The 21,582-nt window shown below is 44.8% G+C and overlaps 1 protein-coding gene across 1 annotated transcript in view; it reads right to left on the bottom strand.

Annotated features, from left to right (window-relative positions):
- shank1 (SH3 and multiple ankyrin repeat domains 1) overlaps positions 1–19,822 on the bottom strand; it is a 276,665-nt gene extending 256,843 nt beyond the window's left edge. Inside the window, exon 1 of the mRNA XM_034189594.1 lies at positions 19,730–19,822. The gene's annotated coding sequence lies outside the window, so the exon portion shown is untranslated. The remainder of the gene's footprint in view (positions 1–19,729) is intronic.
- Between the last annotated feature and the right edge of the window lie 1,760 nt (positions 19,823–21,582).

Below are 21,582 nucleotides of genomic sequence, written 5' to 3'. Positions count from 1 at the left end.
CTCCAAACCTTGATCACGTTTTCTGTTAGATGTTCCATCAATGTTCTCATTACACCGTGACAAAAACAAGCTCCAACTCATTTTTATCAAAAATACCACATTGTTGCGATTATCAGACGTGTTTTTTTCATTTCTTTGAAATACATGTGGGGATAAAAAGGGCTGTCTGATAATCAAGGACGTCTTGTATCGTCAAACTGCTTCCATCATGGATGATAGCAAAAATTTCAGGAATACGACAGTGAAACAACTGGAAAAACTGACTCCGTATTTTCTCACCATACACATGTGAAAGTTGTCAGGCCCCGAATCCCCGAATTATCACCTAAAAGCTGATATGCTCGGTGCTTTCACGTACAGTAAGAAACCCAGGGCTTTCATGTGTCCTTCAGGATTTGAATGCAACAGATCCAGCAGCTGATGATGTTGCTGTCAATCGTGCACTAATATACTGACACACAAACACGGGCTAGCACCACCTCTGCTGCCATGCATCTGCTGCTGCTACTAAATATAGCACTCCACTCTGATGATGCTGCAGTGACTGCTGGGAAAACTTGGCTCCTCCTCTACTCAGTCTGAGTGGTGCAATTAGCCCTAATACACAGAGGGTGGGCTCATGATGTATGGAGGCATCTGGCTGGTGCATCACCAACAATCTGCACCCACCCTGCACTTACCATGAATGGAAGCTGTGCGAGGAGATGAGGTGAGGCCAAATAAGTGTGTGTGTATGTGCAGGCGCACAGAGTATCACTCTTGGGAAGCCACGCCTGGCTGAGAATCATTTCCAGCAGGAAAAAAGGCTGTAAATACTTGTGTACATGTAATTTCTTAGTGTTTTATTTTTAATAAATTTGCAAACACTTAAAAAAAAAACTTATGTTGTCATTATGGGGTGTTATGAGTAGAATTTTGAAGGAAGCGCGATGAATAATTTCCGGATGTACTGTACAGGAAGGTATAGTTAGGAATGGCCTTTAAAAATCAAAATCATCACTTATTTATATATATATATATATATATATATATATATATATATATATATATATATATATATATATATATATATATATATATATATATATATATATATATATATATATATATATCCATCCATCCATTTTCTTCCGCTTTATCCGGAGTCGGGTCACAGGGGCAGCAGCTCAACCAAAGCCACCCAGACCTCCCGATCCACACACATCTCCCCCAGCTCCTCCGGGGGAACCCCAAAGCGTTCCCAAGCCAGCCGAGAAATGTAGTCCCTCCAGTGTGTCCTGGGTCTTCCCCGGGGCCTCCTCCCAATGGGACGTGCCCGGAACACCTCTCCAGCGAGGTGCCTATTGGGCATCCGGAAAAGATGCCCAAGCCACCTCAACTGACTCCTTTCAATGTGGAGGAGCAGCGGCTCAACTCCGAGCTCCTCCTGAGTGACAGAGCTCCTCACCCTATCTCTAAGGGAGCGCCCAGCCACCCTGCGGAGGAAACTCATCTCGGCTGCTTGTACTCGCGATCTCGTTCTTTCGGTCATGAGCCAAATCTCATGACCATAGGTGAGGATTGGAACGTAGATCCCCCTACTCAGCTCTCTCTTCACCACAACGGTCCGATACAGCGAGCGCATCACTGCAGATGCTGCACCGATCCGTCTATCGATTTCACGCGCCATCCGTCCCTCACTCGTGAACAAGACCCCGAGATACTTAAACTCCTCCACTTGAGGCAAGGACACTCCACCGACCTGAAGAGGGCAAAGCACCCCTTTCTGGTCGAGAACCATGGCCTCAGATTTGGAGGTGCTGATTTTCATCCCGGACGCTTCACACTCGGCTGCAAACCGCCCCAGTGCACGCTGAAGGTCCTGATTTGACGAAGCCAACAGAGCCACATCGTCCGCAAACAGCAGAGATGAGATTCTGTGGTTCCCAAACCAGACCCCCTCTACACCCTGGCTGCACCTAGAAATTCTGTCCATAAAAATAATGAACAGAACCGGTGACAAAGGGCAGCCCTGGCGGAGGCCAACGTGCACTGGAAACAGGTTTGACTTACTACCGGCAATGCGAACCAAGCTCCTGATGCGGTCGTACAGGGACCGGATAGCCCTTAGCAAAGGACCCCGGACCCCGTATTGCCGGAGCACTCCCCACAGGGTGCCCCGAGGGACACGGTCGAACGCCTTCTCCAGATCCACAAAACACATGGACTGGTTGGGCGAACTCCCATGAAACCTCGAGCACCCGATGGAGCGTGTAGAGCTGGTCCAGTGTGCTCCGACCAGGACAAAAACCACACTGCTCCTCCTGAATCCAAGGTTCGACCATCGGTCAAATTCTCCTTTCCAGTACTCTGGAATAGACCTTACCGGGGAGGCTGAGGAGTGTGATTCCCCCTATAGTTGGAACACACCCTCCGGTCCCCCTTCTTAAACAGAGGGACCACCACCCAGGTCTGCCAATCTAGAGGCACTGTCCCCGATCACCATGCGATGTTGCAGAGGCGTGTCAGCCAAGACAGTCCCACAACATCCAGAGACTTAAGGTACTCAGGACGGACTTCATCCACCCCAGGAGCCTTGCCACCGAGGAGCTTTCTAACCACCTCAGTGACCTCGGCCTGGGTAATGGATGAGTCCGCCTCTGAGTCCCCAGTCTCTGCTTCCTCTTCGGAAGACGTGATGATGGGATTGAGGAGATCCTCGAAGTACTCCTTCCACCGCCCGACAACATCCCCAGTCAGGGTCAACAGCTCCCCACCCGCACCGTAAACAGTGCTGGTGGAGAGCTGCTTCCACCTCCTGAGGCGTCGGACAGTTTGCCAGAATCTCTTCGAGGCCGACCGATAGTCCTCCTCCATAGCCTCCCCGAACTCCCCCCAGACCCGAGTTTTTGCCTCTGCGACTGCACGGGCTGCGGCATGCTTGGCCTGCCGATACCTGTCAGCTGCCTCTGGGGTCCCACCTACCAACAAAGATAAGTAGGACTCCTTCTTCAGCTTGACAGCATCCCTTACTTCCGGTGTCCACCACCAGGTTCGGGGATTGCCGCCACGACAGGCACCAGAGACCTTGCGACCACAGCTACGAGCGGCCACATCGACAATGGAGGAGGAGAACATGGTCCACTCGGACTCCATGTCTCCAACCTCCCCCGGGATCTGGGAGAAGCTCTCCCAGAGGTAAGAGTTGAAGACCTCGCTGACAGAGGGTTCCGCCAGTCGTTCCCGGCAGACCCTCACGATACGTTTGGGCCTGCCAGGTCTGACCGGCTTCCTCCCCTCCCAGTGGATCCAACTCACCACCAGGTGGTGATCGGTCGACAGCTCTGCCCCTCTCTTCACTCGAGTGTTCGAGACACATGGCCGCAGGTCAGATGATACGATTACAAAGTTGATCATCGACCTCCGGCTCAGGGTGTCCTGGTGCCACGTGCACTTATGGACACCCTTGTGCTCGAACATGGTGTTTGTGATGGACAAACTGTGACTAGCTCAGAAGTCCAACAACTGAACACCACTCGGGTTCAGATCGGGGAGGCCATGCTTCCCGATCACCCCCCTCCAGGTCTCACTGTCACCACCCACGTGGGCGTTGAAATCCCCCAGGAGAACAATGGAGTCCCCAGTCGGAGCGCTATCTAGTACCCCTCCCAGGGACTCCAGGAAGGTCGGGTACTCTGCACTGCTGCTTGGCCCGTAGGCCGAGACAATGGTGAGAGACCTGTCCCCCGACCCGAAGGCATAGGGACGCGACCCTCTCGTTCACCGGAGTGAACTCCAACACTTGGCGACTGAGCTGGGGAGCAATAAGCAATGCGACCCCAGCTCTCTGCCTCTCCCCGTGGGCAATGCCAGAAAAATGAAGCATCCAGCCCCTCTCCAGGAGTTGGGTACCAGAGCCCAAGCTGTGCGTGGAGGTGAGCCCGACTATCTCTAGTCGGTATCTCTCAACCTCCCGCACAAGCTCAGGCTCCTTCCCCCCCAGCGAGGTGACATTCCACATCCCAACAGCCAGGGGCTGTGAGCATGGACCGGGCCGCCAGGCCACCCGCCCTCGACTGCCATCTAATCCTCTCTGCACCCGACCCCCATGGCCCCTTCTGCAGGTGGTAAACCCACAGGAGGGCTGGCCCACATCGCTCTTTCGGGCTGAGCCCGGTCGGGCCCCATGAGCTAATGCCCGACCACCAGGCGCTCGCGCACGAGCCCCGACCCCAGGCCTGGCTCCAGGGTGGGACCCCGGCTCCGCCATACCGGGCGACATCTCGGGCCTTGATTTTTTACCGGTCATGGAGGTTCTGTACTGCCCTTAGTGTGACCCTTCACCTAGGACCTGTTTGCCTTGGGAGACCCTACAGGGAGCACAAAGCCCCTGACAACATAGCTCCTAGGATCATCCGGGTACGCAAACTCCCCCACCACGATAAGGTGGCAGCTAGAGGAGGGGGAGATTATATATATATATATATATATATATTTTTTTTTTTTAGGGCTGGGGAACGTTAATGTTAAGTTGCATTAATTATTGAGGTCATTATCGCAGACAATTGTGTTCCTCCCCTTAATGCTGCGTTTTTTGTTTTTTTTGGGGGGGTTTTTTTTTTTAGCCTTTTATGACTGTTGCTTGTTGCCTTTTATTTTGAAAGCGTCATTCAGGGGCGAGCTTATGCTGCTGCTTCCTGCTGATAGCTGAGTTCACACAGAAAATGACACTTGGATCGAGAAAAGTACAGGCTATGCAATGCACAACAAAACAAAATGCAGAAAGACGCTGAACTTTTGAATGGACATTTTCGGTACAAAGTTCAATTTCAATTCAATCAATTTTTTTTTTTATATAGCGCCAAATCACAACAAACAGTTGCCCCAAGGCGCTTTATATTGTAAGGCAAGGCCATACAATAATGATGTAAAACCCCAACGGTCAAAACGACCCCCTGTGAGCAAGCACTTGGCTACAGTGGGAAGGAAAAACTCCATTTTAACAGGAAGAAACCTCCAGCAGAACCAGGCTCAGGGAGGGGCAGTCTTCTGCTGGGACTGGTTGGGGCTGAGGGAGAGAACCAGGAAAAAGACATGCTGTGGAGGGGAGCAGAGATCGATCACTAATGATTAAATGCAGAGTGGTGCATACAGAGCAAAAAGAGAAAGAAACAGTGCATCATGGGAACCCCCCAGCAGTCTAAGTCTATAGCAGCATAACTAAGGGATGGTTCAGGGTCACCTGATCCAGCCCTAACTATAAGCTTTAGCAAAAAGGAAAGTTTTAAGCCTAATCTTAAAAGTAGAGAGGGTGTCTGTCTCCCTGATCTGAATTGGGAGCTGGTTCCACAGGAGAGGAGCCTGAAAGCTGAAGGCTCTGCCTCCCATTCTACTCTTACAAACCCTAGGAACTACAAGTAAGCCTGCAGTCTGAGAGCGAAGCGCTCTATTGGGGTGATATGGTACTACGAGGTCCCTAAGATAAGATGGGACCTGATTATTCAAAACCTTATAAGTAAGAAGAAGAATTTTAAATTCTATTCTAGAATTAACAGGAAGCCAATGAAGAGAGGCCAATATGGGTGAGATATGCTCTCTCCTTCTAGTCCCCGTCAGCACTCTAGCTGCAGCATTTTGAATTAACTGAAGGCTTTTTAGGGAACTTTTAGGACAACCTGATAATAATGAATTACAATAGTCCAGCCTAGAGGAAACAAATGCATGAATTAGTTTTTCAGCATCACTCCGAGACAAGACCCCTCTGATTCTAGAGATATTGCGTAAATGCAAAAAAGCAGTCCTACATATTTGTTTAATATGCGCTTTGAATGACATATCCTGATCAAAAATGACTCCAAGATTTCTCACAGTATTACTAGAGGTCAGGGTAATGCCATCCAGAGTAAGGATCTGGTTAGACACCATGTTTCTAAGATTTGTGGGGCCAAGAACAATAACTTCAGTTTTATCTGAGTTTAAAAGCAGGAAATTAGAGGTCATCCATGTCTTTATGTCTGTAAGACAATCCTGCAGTTTAGCTAATTGGTGTGTGTCCTCTGGCTTCATGGATAGATAAAGCTGGGTATCATCTGCGTAACAATGAAAATTTAAGCAATACCGTCTAATAATACTGCCTAAGGGAAGCATATATAAAGTGAATAAAATTGGTCCTAGCACAGAACCTTGTGGAACTCCATAATTAACTTTAGTCTGTGAAGAAGATTCCCCATTTACATGAACAAATTGTAATCTATTAGACAAATATGATTCAAACCACCGCAGCGCAGTGCCTTTAATACCTATGGCATGCTCTAATCTCTGTAATAAAATTTTATGGTCAACAGTATCAAAAGCAGCACTGAGGTCTAACAGAACAAGCACAGAGATGAGTCCACTGTCCGAGGCCATAAGAAGATCATTTGTAACCTTCACTAATGCTGTTTCTGTACTATGATGAATTCTAAAACCTGACTGAAACTCTTCAAATAGACCATTCCTCTGCAGATGATCAGTTAGCTGTTTTACAACTACCCTTTCAAGAATTTTTGAGAGAAAAGGAAGGTTGGAGATTGGCCTATAATTAGCTAAGATAGCTGGGTCAAGTGATGGCTTTTTAAGTAATGGTTTAATTACTGCCACCTTAAAAGCCTGTGGTACATAGCCAACTAACAAAGATAGATTGATCATATTTAAGATCGAAGCATTAAATAATGGTAGGGCTTCCTTGAGCAGCCTGGTAGGAATGGGGTCTAATAAACATGTTGATGGTTTGGATGAAGTAACTAATGAAAATAACTCAGACAGAACAATCGGAGAGAAAGAGTCTAACCAAATACCGGCATCACTGAAAGCAGCCAAAGATAACGATACGTCTTTGGGATGGTTATGAGTAATTTTTTCTCTAATAGTTAAAATTTTGTTAGCAAAGAAAGTCATGAACTCATTACTAGTTAAAGATAATGGAATACTCAGCTCAATAGAGCTCTGACTCTTTGTCAGCCTGGCTACAGTGCTGAAAAGAAACCTGGGGTTGTTCTTATTTTCTTCAATTAGTGATGAGTAGAAAGATGTCCTAGCTTTACGGAGGGCTTTTTTATAGAGCAACAGACTCTTTTTCCAGGCTAAGTGAAGATCTTCTAAATTAGTGAGACGCCATTTCCTCTCCAACTTACGGGTTATCTGCTTTAAGCTACGAGTTTGAGAGTTATACCATGGAGTCAGACACTTCTGATTTAAAGCTCTCTTTTTCAGAGGAGCTACAGCATCCAAAGTTGTCTTCAATGAGGATGTAAAACTATTGACGAGATACTCTATCTCCCTTACAGAGTTTAGGTAGCTACTCTGCACTGTGTTGTTATATGGCATTAGAGAACATAAAGAAGGAATCATATCCTTAAACCTAGTTACAGCGCTTTCTGAAAGACTTCTAGTGTAATGAAACTTATTCCCTACTGCTGGGTAGTCCATCAGAGTAAATGTAAATGTTATTAAAAAATGATCAGACAGAAGGGAGTTTTCAGGGAATACTGTTAAGTCTTCTATTTCCATACCATAAGTCAGAACAAGATCTAAGATATGATTAAAGTGGTGGGTGGACTCATTTACTTTTTGAGCAAAGCCAATAGAGTCTAATAATAGATTAAATGCAGTGTTGAGGCTGTCATTCTCAGCATCTGTGTGGATGTTAAAATCGCCCACTATAATTATCTTATCTGAGCTAAGCACTAAGTCAGACAAAAGGTCTGAAAATTCACAGAGAAACTCACAGTAACGACCAGGTGGACGATAGATAATAACAAATAAAACTGGTTTTTGGGACTTCCAATTTGGATGGACAAGACTAAGAGTCAAGCTTTCAAATGAATTAAAGCTCTGTCTGGGTTTTTGATTAATTAATAAGCTGGAATGGAAGATTGCTGCTAATCCACCGCCCCGGCCCGTGCTACGAGCATTCTGACAGTTAGTGTGACTCGGGGGTGTTGACTCATTTAAACTAACATATTCATCCTGCTGTAACCAGGTTTCTGTTAGGCAGAATAAATCAATATGTTGATCAATTATTATATCATTTACCAACAGGGACTTAGAAGAGAGAGACCTAATGTTTAATAGACCACATTTAACTGTTTTAGTCTGTGGTGCAGTAGAAGGTGCTATATTATTTTTTCTTTTTGAATTTTTATGCTTAAATAGATTTTTGCTGGTTATTGGTAGTCTGGGAGCAGGCACCGTCTCTACGGGGATGGGGTAATGAGGGGATGGCAGGGGGAGAGAAGCTGCAGAGAGGTGTGTAAGACTACAACTCTGCTTCCTGGTCCCAACCCTGGATAGTCACGGTTTGGAGGATTTAAGAAAATTAGCCAGATTTCTGTGTGTCATTACTGCCGACGTGAATTACAATCTTACCAAATTTACGTTTAGCCTTAAACAGCAGTTTCAAATTTCCTTCAATGTCGCCTGCTCTGGCCCCCGGAAGACAATTGACTATGGTTGCTGGTGTCGCTAACTTCACATTTCTCAAAACAGAGTCGCCAATAACCAGAGTTTGATCCTCAGCGGGTGTGTCGTCGAGTGGGGAAAAACGGTTAGAAATGTGAACGGGTTGGCGGTGTACACGGGGCTTCTGTTTAGGGCTACGCTTCCTCCTCACAGTCACCCAGTCAGCCTGCTTTCCCGGCTGCTCGGGATCTGCCAGGGGGGAACTAACGGCGGCTAAGCTACCTTGGTCCGCACCGACTACAGGGGCCTGGCTAGCTGTAGAATTTTCCACGGTGCGGAGCCGAGTCTCCAATTCGCCCAGCCTGGCCTCCAAAGCTACGAATAAGCTACACTTATTACAAGTACCATTACTGCTAAAGGAGGCCGAGGAATAACTAAACATTTCACACCCAGAGCAGAAAAGTGCGGGAGAGACAGGAGAAGCCGCCATGCTAAATCGGCTAAGAGCTAGTAGCTACGCTAAGCTAGCGGATTCCTAAAAACACGCAAAGTGAATAATGTGTAAATAATTTAGAGGTGATTCAGCAGAATGAGTGCTTTAGTTAAGGCACGTAAAGATTACACTGGGAAACAAATCGTAATCTAGATAACTAGATCAATCTAACTGCGCAGATTAAACAGCTAACAGATACAGAAAAACACCGCTGTGCTCCGGAACAGGAAGTGAAAGTTCTACAGGATCAGGCCCGGATCCAGACCGGTTTGGACCGATGCAGCTGCATCGGTCAAATTTTTTTTATGCATCGTTCGTCATCGGTAAAAAAAAAAAAAAAAAAAAAAATCTTGAATAATCTCGAATAGCCGAACGTGTCCCCGCGATGAACACAGCTTTTCGGTGGTTTTCATGTCAACCTATAGTACGTAAATTATATGCATTTTTCCGAGTTTCAGAGTCATACAGACGTACAAATAAAGTCGGATATTCAGGGTTTGGTCTGTAATAAACTATTTCTGCAGCTGTAAAGAAACGAGAATCGTCCTCCGTTCCGTTCACACAGCTCGAAACGCTGTCCGGTCGGAATTAATAACTTCAAAATGAATCGCCGCTTTAAATAAAATGACACCTCTTTCCAAATGTAATACAGACAAGAAACTACAATCGACTAAAACGTTTTTTTTCCTCCCAAAATGAAACGTGCTGTATTTTCTTTTCAAATTACATCATTACATTCTTTTCAAATTACATTACAATTAGCTCAGCTCATATATGGAAAGACATTCATGCCAATAATGTCTGAAAGGAAATGCTTTTGACAAAAACTACAGATTTTGTTTATTCCTATTTATGTCCAGAGATCAAGGATTCACCATGTAGAGTTCATTATGTACAAAGTTTAAGGATCCAGTGACCAAATTCATATTTATTTACTTTAAGACTCAATAAAATGTTCAATTTCAATTCAATTTAATCGGCTTATAAAGTGCCAAATCACAACAAAATCTAAATATACTAAAACAAATACATCACAATTGTACACATATCAAATTGTGGTATGTGTACAATTGTGATGTATTTGTTTTAGTACATTTAGTCATGGACATGAATATTGTTATTTTGATATGAAACAGGATAACAAATGACCTGCCAGTGGTTTTATATTTGATTTCATTAGTGTGATTCAGTTGAAATTTACATTTTCAAATTTATGCAATGTTCATTTACATTTTCAAATAAAACTGCTTTTAAGCGGCTTTTGAGTTCATTTCTGGGTTTCACATATACTATGCGATTAATCATGATTAATCACAGAAAGTCATTGAGTTAATGCGATTAAGATTTTTTATGTTTGCCCACCCCTAATTATATATATATATATATATATATATATATATATATATATATATATATATTATTGGAGTAATCAGGTATAGAAAATGGATGGATGGATATATATGTGTTTTACTTTGACTTTTTCATGTGGATAATCTGAGCAGATATGTAGATTGGATTCAGCCTCATATGTCAGGCAGCAGTGCCAAGATCATTAAAACTGTGAGTGCTGAAGATGAGAAGCTTGAAGGTTAGTGACGCTGATAAGCACTTTTCTATTTATCTAACACCAGTCATGTGAAAACACTCCCAACCCTCATTGTCACCTCTCTCCAAACCAAAGCATACCAGCTGTGTGAAGGCAGACAAGCATCAATTTTCTGTATCGCACCAGGTGAACAAAGATGTCAAGTTCATATCACCGCCGTCTCTGTCTCTCTGAGACGCCCTCGCAGTGAATTAACGGCAGACAGGACCATCACTCCGGCACGATGAACACTGAAAATGCTGAAATGACTAACAGTGAGAGAGGCGGTGCAACTCCGTCAGAGAAAGGTGGATGTAAATGACAGACGAGGAAGCGATTAGAAACAAGACAGAGGACAATGCTGAAGTAGGACATCACGCAGGGGAGGCCTATCTGTCCCAGATCAGGCGATTACCACCGGCAAGAAAGAATGAGAGATGGGAAAAAGACAGAAAAAAAAGATGATGGCTAAATCTGGAGTTATGAACTACATCCCCTCAAGCACCATAGCAAATACTGAAAAGAAGTTTAATCTTCTTTTAGGCAAATATACTGTCCCCAGAGAGAGACTGAAAATATTATCAGGTGTGTAAAGGTTCTGATAATAGGACAAGGGCAAGAAGTCAAGAAATCAGCACCTGTCCAACCAGTCCAAGCCCGTCATCCCATGTCCTGTGGAAAACAATCCTATATAGGCCCTGACGCCAGTAGCGTGGTTGTAATGCTAACTCAGCGACTTCAGGTTGCTCAATTTCCTGACGTGTTTCCAAGTGAATTCCAGCTCGACGTAGCGTTCAAGGCAATTTTCCCCAAACTTGAGGACCTAATCTCCAAACCTCTGAGGGTTTTGAAGGCAACATGATTAGCGGGCATCACTGTTCCCAAGTAAATGTTTCTTTCAACCCCACAAACCACAGGATAACCAGTTGTTTAGCGGCTAGTTATGACGCACTCAGTTAATATGAGATGGGGAAAACTGCTGAAGTAATCAGCAGCCTCAAGTACAAAGACTTTCGTTGACTTTCCACTAAAAGTTGACGTTCACCAAAACCCTGAATCAGGCGTAAGCACAAATATATTCAGATGTATCAAAGTGTGCACAGGCATGAATCCACGCATGTTCAGTTTGTACATCCCACTGAACGTGGAATAGATCACTTGTGCTAAACTCCTCCCTGGCCACGCCTCTACCTGAATATGCAAATGTATTCAAATAGTCTAAGTGTAAAAATTAAAGAACTTTCAAAGACAACGTGCAAAAACAACAAAAGCTGTGGTTTGATCGCCGTCTCTCAGTTCGCTGTCATGTAAAATGAAAATTAAATAAGTACGTTTGTGTGTGTAAATGCTGAACTGAGCTGCACACACACTGAAGTAAAAAGATATACTCAACAAAAATATGAACGCAACACTTTTGGTTTTGCTCCCATTTTGTATGAGATGAACTCAAAGATCTAAAACTTTTTCCACATACACAATATCACCATTTCCCTCAAATATTGTTCACAAACCAGTCTAAATCTGTGATAGTGAGCACTTCTCCTTTGCTGAGATAATCCATCCCACCTCACAGGTGTGCCATATCAAGATGCTGATTAGACACCATGATTAGTGCACAGGTGTGCCTTAGACTGCCCACAATAAAAGGCCACTCTGAAAGGTGCAGTTTTGTTTTATTGGGGGGGGATACCAGTCAGTATCTGGTGTGACCAATATTTGCCTTATGCAGTGCAACACATCTCCTTTGCATAGAGTTGATCAGGTTGTCAATTGTGGCCTGTGGAATGTTGGTCCACTCCTCTTCAATGGCTGTGCGAAGTTGCTGGATATTGGCAGGAACTGGTACACGCTGTTGTATACGCCGGTCCAGAGCATCCCAAACATGCTCAATGGGTGACATGTCCGGTGAGTATGCCGGCCATGCAAGAACTGGGACATTTTCAGCTTCCAAGAATTGTGTACAGATCCTTGCAACATGGGGCCGTGCATTATCCTGCTGCAACATGAGGTGATGTTCTTGGATGTGGCACAACAATGGGCCTCAGGATCTCGTCACGGTATCTCTGTGCATTCAAAATGCCATCAATAAAATGCACCTGTGTTCTTCGTCCATAACAGACGCCTGCCCATACCATAACCCCACCGCCACCATGGGCCACTCGATCCACAACATTGACATCAGAAAACCGCTCACCCACACGACGCCACACACGCTGTCTGCCATCTGCCCTGGACAGTGTGAACCGGGATTCATCCGTGAAGAGAACACCTCTCCAACGTGCCAAACACCAGCAAATGTGAGCATTTGCCCACTCAAGTCGGTTACGACGACGAACTGGAGTCAGGTCGAGACCCCGATGAGGACGACGAGTATGCAGATGAGCTTCCCTGAGACGGTTTCTGACAGTTTGTGCAGAAATTCTTTGGTTATGCAAACCGATTGTTTCAGCAGCTGTCCCAGTGGCTGGTCTCAGACGATCTTGGAGGTGAACATGCTGGATGTGGAGGTCCTGGGCTGGTGTGGTTACACGTGGTCTGCGGTTGTGAGGCTGGTTGGATGTACTGCCAAATTCTCTGAAACGCCTTTGGAGACGGCTTATGGTAGAGAAATGAACATTCAATACACGAGCAACAGCTCTGGTTGACATTCCTGCTGTCAGCATGCCAACTGCACGCTCCCTCAAATCTTGTGACATCTGTGGCATTGTGCTGTGTGATAAAACTGCACCTTTCAGAGTGACCTTTTATTGTGGGCAGTCTAAGGCACACCTGTGCACTAATCATGGTGTCTAATCAGCGTCTTGATATGGCACACCTGTGAGGTGGGATGGATTATCTCAGCAAAGGAGAAGTGCTCACTATCACAGATTTAGACTGGTTTGTGAACAATATTTGAGGGAAATGGTGATATTGTGTATGTGGAAAAAGTTTTAGATCTTTGAATTAATCTCGTACAAAATGGGAGCAAAACCAAAAGTGTTGTGTTTCTATTTTTGTTGAGTGTATTAGGTGCACGGCGGCTGACAGTGTGTGACATTAACATGACACACGCATTTACTGATAAATACTGAACACAGTCGGGGGCTTGTAAAGAGGCTCATCTCTAGTTCCACCATCTAGAAAAAGAAAACATAGTAATAATAATAATAAAAAAAAACGTTTCAATGCGCACATGCCCAAATGTGTCTGCACTGGTTTTCGTTAGGAACAATTACACGGATAAATTATTTAACCACCAAGCTGCCCCCATTGTGCACCGTGCAGCCTGCAGCCTGATGCACCATATATGATTTGAACATTGATGGGATGAAAATGTTTCCTGTTAACAAAAACTAATTCATCATGTGATGGCACCCTTATAGCAAAATGTGTGCAGTTAACAGCTCTGATTACATTTGGGAAACCGGCTATCACTGCAAAATGTGCTGTCATGTTGGAATGTGATGTACCTGGATGAGATTCAAATGATTGTGTTCCACACAGCTGGTGGCTTGGCTCAAGGTGGACTGGCACACTCCTGACTGATCAGCCAGCTCACACTGGAATGCCCCTGATGCCAGGACGCCCAGAGTGGTCAGCACCTGTGTGCACACAGACAACCACTGGCTCCTCGCCATATTGCGCTCTCTGCCGGCCGCAGTTCTGTGCACGACTCCAGAAACAGTGTCCTTGGTAATCGAAATCGGTTTATGAGCCAATTATCATCATTTGCAAGTAAATCCTCGCATTCCCTGAATACACACTCATGTCAGATTGAACTAGTTACAAGGTCCTTTAACAACACTAACGCAGCCACTGTTAGCACCATTTTACACATCATGCTGCGCGTTTCTATATCGATCCATATAACTGCAAACACGTAGGTGTGTTAAATGTTCATCAGTGTGTCTCTGATGTGCACATCACTCTGATGACTTCATGTTTTATTAACGGTTCCCAGCATCACCTCTACGTATCTGCAGAGGAACAACAGCTGTAGAAACGTGCGTACGCCAGCCTGGATTTTTGCGTGACGCACGGCACATTTCCACACTCACATCACTTTTGAGACATTTGAATGTTGGCGTGGAGACGGACATACACAAGGTTTTTGGGTGTATGCACGTTTTGTAGCATGCATATGCTTTTTTTGTTGTTTTTTAAGCTTTGGCATCTTTTTTCTTGGGTGGTTGTTATTTACTGCTCACTAAACAATCATATCTGCCGCAGTAGTGCACAACTTGGCAGTGCGTAACAAATCAGCTGACAGATGTCGCCACTGTCAGATGAACGAAACTCTGGTGTTGGTGGACAGCGTTCAGGCAGGAACGAAGCCCTGAGCCATACTGATGATTACTATATTTTACTATATACACACACACACAAAACATAAACTACGAACTGTACTGTTATAAACATAAATAGTACGATAATGAAGGGGATTAAAAGAAGAGTGAAAAAATCAAGAAGTTTGAAAGTCATTAACTATGGATTCTGGATTGCAATGCATTATGGGATGAGTAGTTCCTTCATGCTTAAGAGTAATTACGTACACAGTCTTATGCTTTTGCCTTTATTTATTTGTATCCAAATCAACTCTTTTATGGTCATGATTCATCTTGTAGCTGATTATTTTGGTTCAAACCTTAAAATGCTTTAGATCAGGATTTTCTGAAACGTCAGTGAAGAAAATGAATACGGTTTGCACTTCTGGAACCACAGGCCTTAAAAAACACAGGCGGACACTGTTGGTGCTCGTGGTTATGCCCAGATTCTGTAGCATGCAACAGATAAGAGTCTAAGGACTTCCCCTTGATGGGACACCAGTCCAACACAGGTTACTTCCCCAGGCAAGACGTGCACCCGTTTGTAGCTGAGTGAACTGGGACCATCCAATTAAAGGAAATTAATCAACATTTACCTCAATTTATTTTTTTTTTTAAACAAGTCAGCTGTGCCCAGATTGCACCTTTGCCAGGACTTGTTGGCATAACCAAGTGCCAAGAGGACTGATCTCAAAAGCGAGATGTGCAGATGTGTCCTCTGTGTCCACGATGGACATAAAGTGTGGTCCTCATTAACACTGTCACCCAATGATGAATTCATGTTTTATTTCCTGCCAGCGTGAACTTTGAGGTGCGTGTTTGCTGGACTGTGACTGTCCTATGTCAAATAAGATCACAACGTCCAACAGCATGAAATCAACACTGTACGGCAATCACAGCAACCCAACGTCCACCGGCTTTTTCCACCATTTAAAAAAGAAAGACAAACATTCAAATCTCGCCAACCTGAAGACTGACCAATCAAACGGTGAGACATTCAATGTCATGCTGCCCTGACGGTGAAAGAATGGCCTTGAAATAACAGGCTGCTGTTGCCAGGTTGACCATCAAGATGCCAACGTGCTGCTTGATTGAAGAAATGACGAGTTAAAAGTCGCATTTCTTACTCACGGCTACGCTGTGAATTCTTTTCTCAAAGATCACAATATTTTAAATCACTACATTATAAGACTTTGAGCCTGTTTAAGTAATGAAAACAAAAAACAGAAACATTTACACCTCTCCAGACTGCGCCATCTAGTGTTCAATGCAAAGAAATGCATGTCTTTAAAGAAACCACTTGGCCAGGAGAGGGCGCGTTTGTCTACTTCTCATTATCTCGTTGTGTGTAATGTGCACACGGAGCGCTATAGAGACAAAAACAAGAAGGAGAAAACAAAAAATAACTAACATTCCACAAATTGTTGAAGTCGTCGAATTTTTTTCTTGTAATTTCTCCAAAGACTCTTTCAACATCCACATTAAGCAACTGAAACAAATGAGCTAGCTTGTTAGCTAGCTCATTAGCTTTTCAAAGCTAGTTTCTCATCTCTCTGAAATCCAAACGTTTTTCAACACACTTGAGGCAAATTCTGAACCAGACAAAAAAAGGGGGACAAAAAATGCAAGGTGGAGCTTTGCACTATGTAGGACTGAATGCAGGTGTCCATAGAAATAAACGGTCGTCACGGTGACGTACCCATCTGGGAACAAAAACATTTATTGAATATAATGGTAACTACTTAATTTTTTATGTTTTGTTTTCTGCTTGCAATCCCTTTAGTTAATAAGTCCACTTACTGTCTTCCTCTGAACGTCGCACACGTCTTTGAATGGAGGAGACAAATTTACAAGCACCACTTGATTCTTCTTTTTCCAATATTTTTATTTTATTCAGTATTGTGACAACTGCCTTTTAAATGTTGACCTGAGATGCCAATTTCACCAAAGGTTGATGGACAAACTAAGTTGTGAAATAATGTTGGAAATAGTTAGCTCCAGTTAGCCTAAACAATGTGCCTAGCTTAGCCTAACTTGTTAAGCGCAACATTAGCAACAAAATATAGGCTGAAATAAAGCTGACAACAGAAATTTGTATATTGTCTAAAATATACGAATTGTTATGTCACACAGTCTTTCATGGAATATTATTAAGTGATATTTCTTTTCTTTTTCTCCTTTTTCTTTGCCCCAGAATGATTGAAAACAAATTTATGTTTTGAAGTTGAAGTACATTAACATCTGGATTCAGTATTTTATCTCTCAATTTTTATGTTTTTTTTTAACCTCATAGAGGATGATGAACTGTCTGAGGCCTGGACACATTTTGGACAGAGACCACAGACTGAGTGACATTTGTGCGTCCAGGAGACAGCAGAACACAGCAGTATGTCCCAAACAACGTCTTCCACTGACATCCCGACATTTCTGTCTGTGACTCTCGTCACTGCAACGTTACTGTGACGTCTACATGAAGAAAAAAATAAAAACGGATAAAAATGGCTGCAATTCTGAACCTAACAAAACCCAAAAAGTATTATGGTGGAGTGGAGAAAAAAAATCTTAATGGATCAAAACTGAATCTTCAATCACTTTTTGACATCTGGTGACAAAAACATCAAAAACATGAGACAAAAAAACAGAAAGCAGTTTTTACACTTTCTTACATTAAAGGTCGTGTGGGTCAGACTCCCTGACACTGTGTGTTTGGCTCAGCATCCGCTCGCCGCTGGACGACTTTTTAATATTTCTGCATGAAACACACGAGATCACCAGCAAAACCCCAAAATGACACAATGCATCAAATCACACAATTCTGAGCGTCATTTTGAAAAGATTTGCCCTTTTCGCCTCAGTTTTAGATCCCCGTGACTCCAGCAGTGTCAAGGTTTCTCTGCCTAAATGATACGGGGACAGCTGGACTCTGACGTCTCCACAGTGTCTCAACTCCATTCTTTCTTAAGATGCTCGTGTTTTGTTTGAGGTTTTTTGTTCATTTTGGTGTTTTTTTGGGGGGGGGGGGGGGGGGGATTAAGTACGTTACTCTCTGGATCATGTATAATGAAACAGGGTCAGCTGATGTGGTTCAGGCATCTGGTGAGGACGCCTCTGGTCGTGTCCAACTGAGAGAAAGTTGCGGGGAGGACCCAGGACAGGCTGGAGGGATTATATTTCCGAGCTGCCTTGGGAACGACTCTGTATCCTGCAGGAAGCGTTAGAGGTCTTGGCCAAGGACAGGGAAGTGAGGGATGAGCTGCTTTGTCAGGTGAGGGAAGCCACCAAGCCACCCATGACAGCTTTGAAAGAATTATCGCCTTGTGTGGGACTGAAGAAACTTGAAATGGTGCATCCTCATTCACAGCTTCATGTTGGAGTGGAGTAGAGACGGACTGTAAAACAGCAAACACATCAAATCTAGGCTCAGGTTTCCAGTGTGGCTTCTGGCAAACTACAGTTGGACATTTGTATGTTCTGGTGAGGCAACAGACAAAAGTTGCACTGTGCACAGTGTCTTCAACCACAACTACAGAAGCCAAAAATGGAGCTGTCTGGGTCTTGGTGGCTTCCCTCACTAGTCTCCTTCCAGCATGGACACTGAGGTTTTGAGACATGCCCACTGCAGTCACTCCTGAATGGTTAATGTGATATTTTAGTTTAACCTCCTGAATTAAAGCAGACAGTCTTCACTATAAGCACATCCTTGTTGTTTCATTTCAGTTCCACTAAACAAAATCGTCCCTTCGGTACGTGACTGGACATGTCTCTGATGAAGAACGGATATCAATCCAGACTCTGTCTGAATGTCAGTGAAAGTGACACAGAGGCACAGAGAGCTGGCTGCAGTCAGTCAGTGTGTAGTAGCTGCTTGACATCAGTCAGAACTCCTCAGTGGGCAACAAGTGACTCATGCATGTGTTTCACGCCAACACAGCAGTAGGTGCGATCAATGCACGCTGACACGACGCCAGTGCATGCAGCCTCCACTGACCCACTCTGCCACAGCACGTGCAACTCTCTGCCAGTGTTTGTGGGCGCCGTTTGCACTGAACAAACCTTTTTGGAGCAAAAACTCCACATGTGCCCATCCAGGTCCTGCTGCAAAACATCTATCAACATGTTATCATTATTATTATTATTATTAAGAGTTTGAGTGCTGCCACAGTCCCTCACGACTCTGTGCAACATTCTGCAAATAAATAGTGCATAATTATGTGCGCACAGTGACCCGCCATCACCTGAACAAACCATACAAAGGCAGCTACAGAGAGGAGAGGTGAGGAGGAGAGATAATGATGAGGAGCGAGCTGCTGACAGAGACCTGAGTGTGCAGCAGCTAGAAAATTATATTCATGGATAGAAAAGCCCTGATTCAACCTGCTGCTTTTTTTGTAACGCTGCTCTGTGCAGCAGATCATCAGCAAAACATCTCGAGAACATCTGACCAGTGAGCAGCTCACGTGTCACTGTGTTCTCAGGCCTTGACACTCAGCAGACCCTCACAAAGTGTTTCCTTGTTGTTCTTTTTTGCTCTTCATCCTGCTAACACGGAACATCACTGAAACGTTGCTGGCAGGTTGAGAGCTGGTTGATCCAGAACAGAAGTATTTTGTGTCCACGTGGTAGCGACATGGACACAACGTTACTTCCTCCCAGTAATGTTGCAGGTGGGTTCCGTGGCGGACGAGGCAGCGTTCGTCTTTGTGCAGCTGCTGTTGGTTCACGGCAGTGATGTCAGCGTGCACATGCAGCCATGTGGCAATGCAGCAAACGCCAACATGCAAAGCCTTCACGACCACACCTCCAAAAAAAAGCAAAACAGGATTGCTCCGTTTGCTGTGTAACCCCATCCTCATACCCTCACCCCCCCACCACCACCACCACCCGCATCCTCCCTTGAGGGTCGAGAGAAAATCAGAAAAAGATTCTTACTCTGTTCTTGAATCCCTGATGAAAGACAGAAATCCCTCCACTGGAAAAGGGAGCAGAAGTACAAAGGGGGGGTGGGGGGGTCCAGCGGCTGCCAGATGCAGAAGAATGAGGGAGACGGAGCAGGCAGATGATGGACACAATTGCAGGCTTTTTGTTTTTTAAAAAAAGGAAAAGAAGGCAGAAGAAAATTACAGCTGCAACAATAAATGCGATCGGTTCTGTGCTGCTGCTGAAATCACACGGCGCCCGGCGTGCTGCTGTACGCCCAAGGATGGAGCATCATCCTCAGCTCCCCGCCGGTCCTCCTCCTCCTCCTCCAGCAGCAGCTCTGTAGTAACACTTCGCTCCATCCCTCACTCCATCTCATCCCCTCCTCCCTCCTTTCCCTCCGAGTGCTCTCTCACTCTATTCTTCTCTCTTTCTACTGGTTGGTGTCTTTCCCTCACCACCACTCCCCCCCCCCCCCCCCCATTTGCTCTCTCCCTCCCTTCGTTATTATTATTACCCTGATATCCCCCCCCACACACACACACACAATCTCATGCTGGGAGTGAGACGAGTGCTTTTCTTTTCCTTCTCATACAACTCAAAGTGCCACAGAAATGCACTCAGATCCACCAACGCTGTAGAAAACACATCATCTGATATGTCTGCGCGCACCGATGAGCACATGCGGCTCTCATTCTGCCACAGATTCTGACCATAACTCAACGATGATGCCAAATCACAGATCCAGAACAGAGCAGCCAGCATGAGTTTTCTCACAACACACATCAGTGAGAAAACACATGTGCATGTTGGGGGGGGGGGGGGGGGGGGGGGGGGCTGAAGAGTCAGCAGTGAGTGAAGCGTGTTGAGCTTCCCTCATCATGTCCCTTTATTACTTGGGGATGGGGGGGGCAGCCATGACACACGACCGTGTTTCATCACACGAACATCTGGAGCATGAGTGGGACACCGTGACAAACTGTGAAGGTCACAGCGGTCCACAGAGGCATCAAACACACAATTCAGTGATGTCATGTGTTTGGACTCATACAACCCCGAGTCAGAAAAAGTTGGAATGATATGCAAAATACAAATCAAAATAATCATAATAATGCAGTGAATCCTCACATTAATATTGACTTCTGCTTCACTGCAGACAGTGTGAGCCTGAGATATGGTTTGTACAGTCATCTTCATTTAATTTGTTAATATACATCCAGTCCTGGGTCACATAGCTCATACCACACATTTGAGCAGATTTTGTCGCCATCTAGCAGGCAATGTGAGCATTTCAGGGCTTCTGTACATTTCCTACTTGAAACCCAAAATGCAGCAGAAAAAATAAAGAAATCAAATAGAATTGCATTTTTTCTTCCCCCCCCCCTTGGTATTAATGCATAAAAAATTCAATTTTGATCATTTTACAGTTCTTGAGCTTGAAGATAGTTTGCCAGAAGGACACTATTTCAAAATCTGACATGAAGAAGCAGAATCTGTTTCCTAATTGGGGCTGCAGAGCAGCGGGACGGGAGGATTCGGGTCAGTGATTTGACCCAGACACAGTAGCCTAGCGGTTTTTCCGCGGGAGGGTTGTGTCTTGGACTGATTGTTTTGTGTTGGAAAAGCATGTAAACTTGGTGTGAAGGTCTATTTTCAGGCGTTGACCCAGAAAAAGCAGTCAGTGATGTCATTGACATCAGGTGGGAGGGGTGTGAGATCAACCTGTAGCCAAATTAAATATCTTGATTTTTGTGATGTTTCGGTGTTGAGTAATTGCATGGCATGTCTGCGCGTACGCACACACACACACACACACTCTCTCTCTCACGCACGCACGCACACAGACACACACACACGCACACACA

Source organism: Thalassophryne amazonica, chromosome 16 (genome assembly GCF_902500255.1).
Source record: "Thalassophryne amazonica chromosome 16, fThaAma1.1, whole genome shotgun sequence".
In the NCBI taxonomy this organism is placed as follows: domain Eukaryota; kingdom Metazoa; phylum Chordata; class Actinopteri; order Batrachoidiformes; family Batrachoididae; genus Thalassophryne; species Thalassophryne amazonica.
This window is presented reverse-complemented; position numbering and strand designations above follow the sequence as displayed.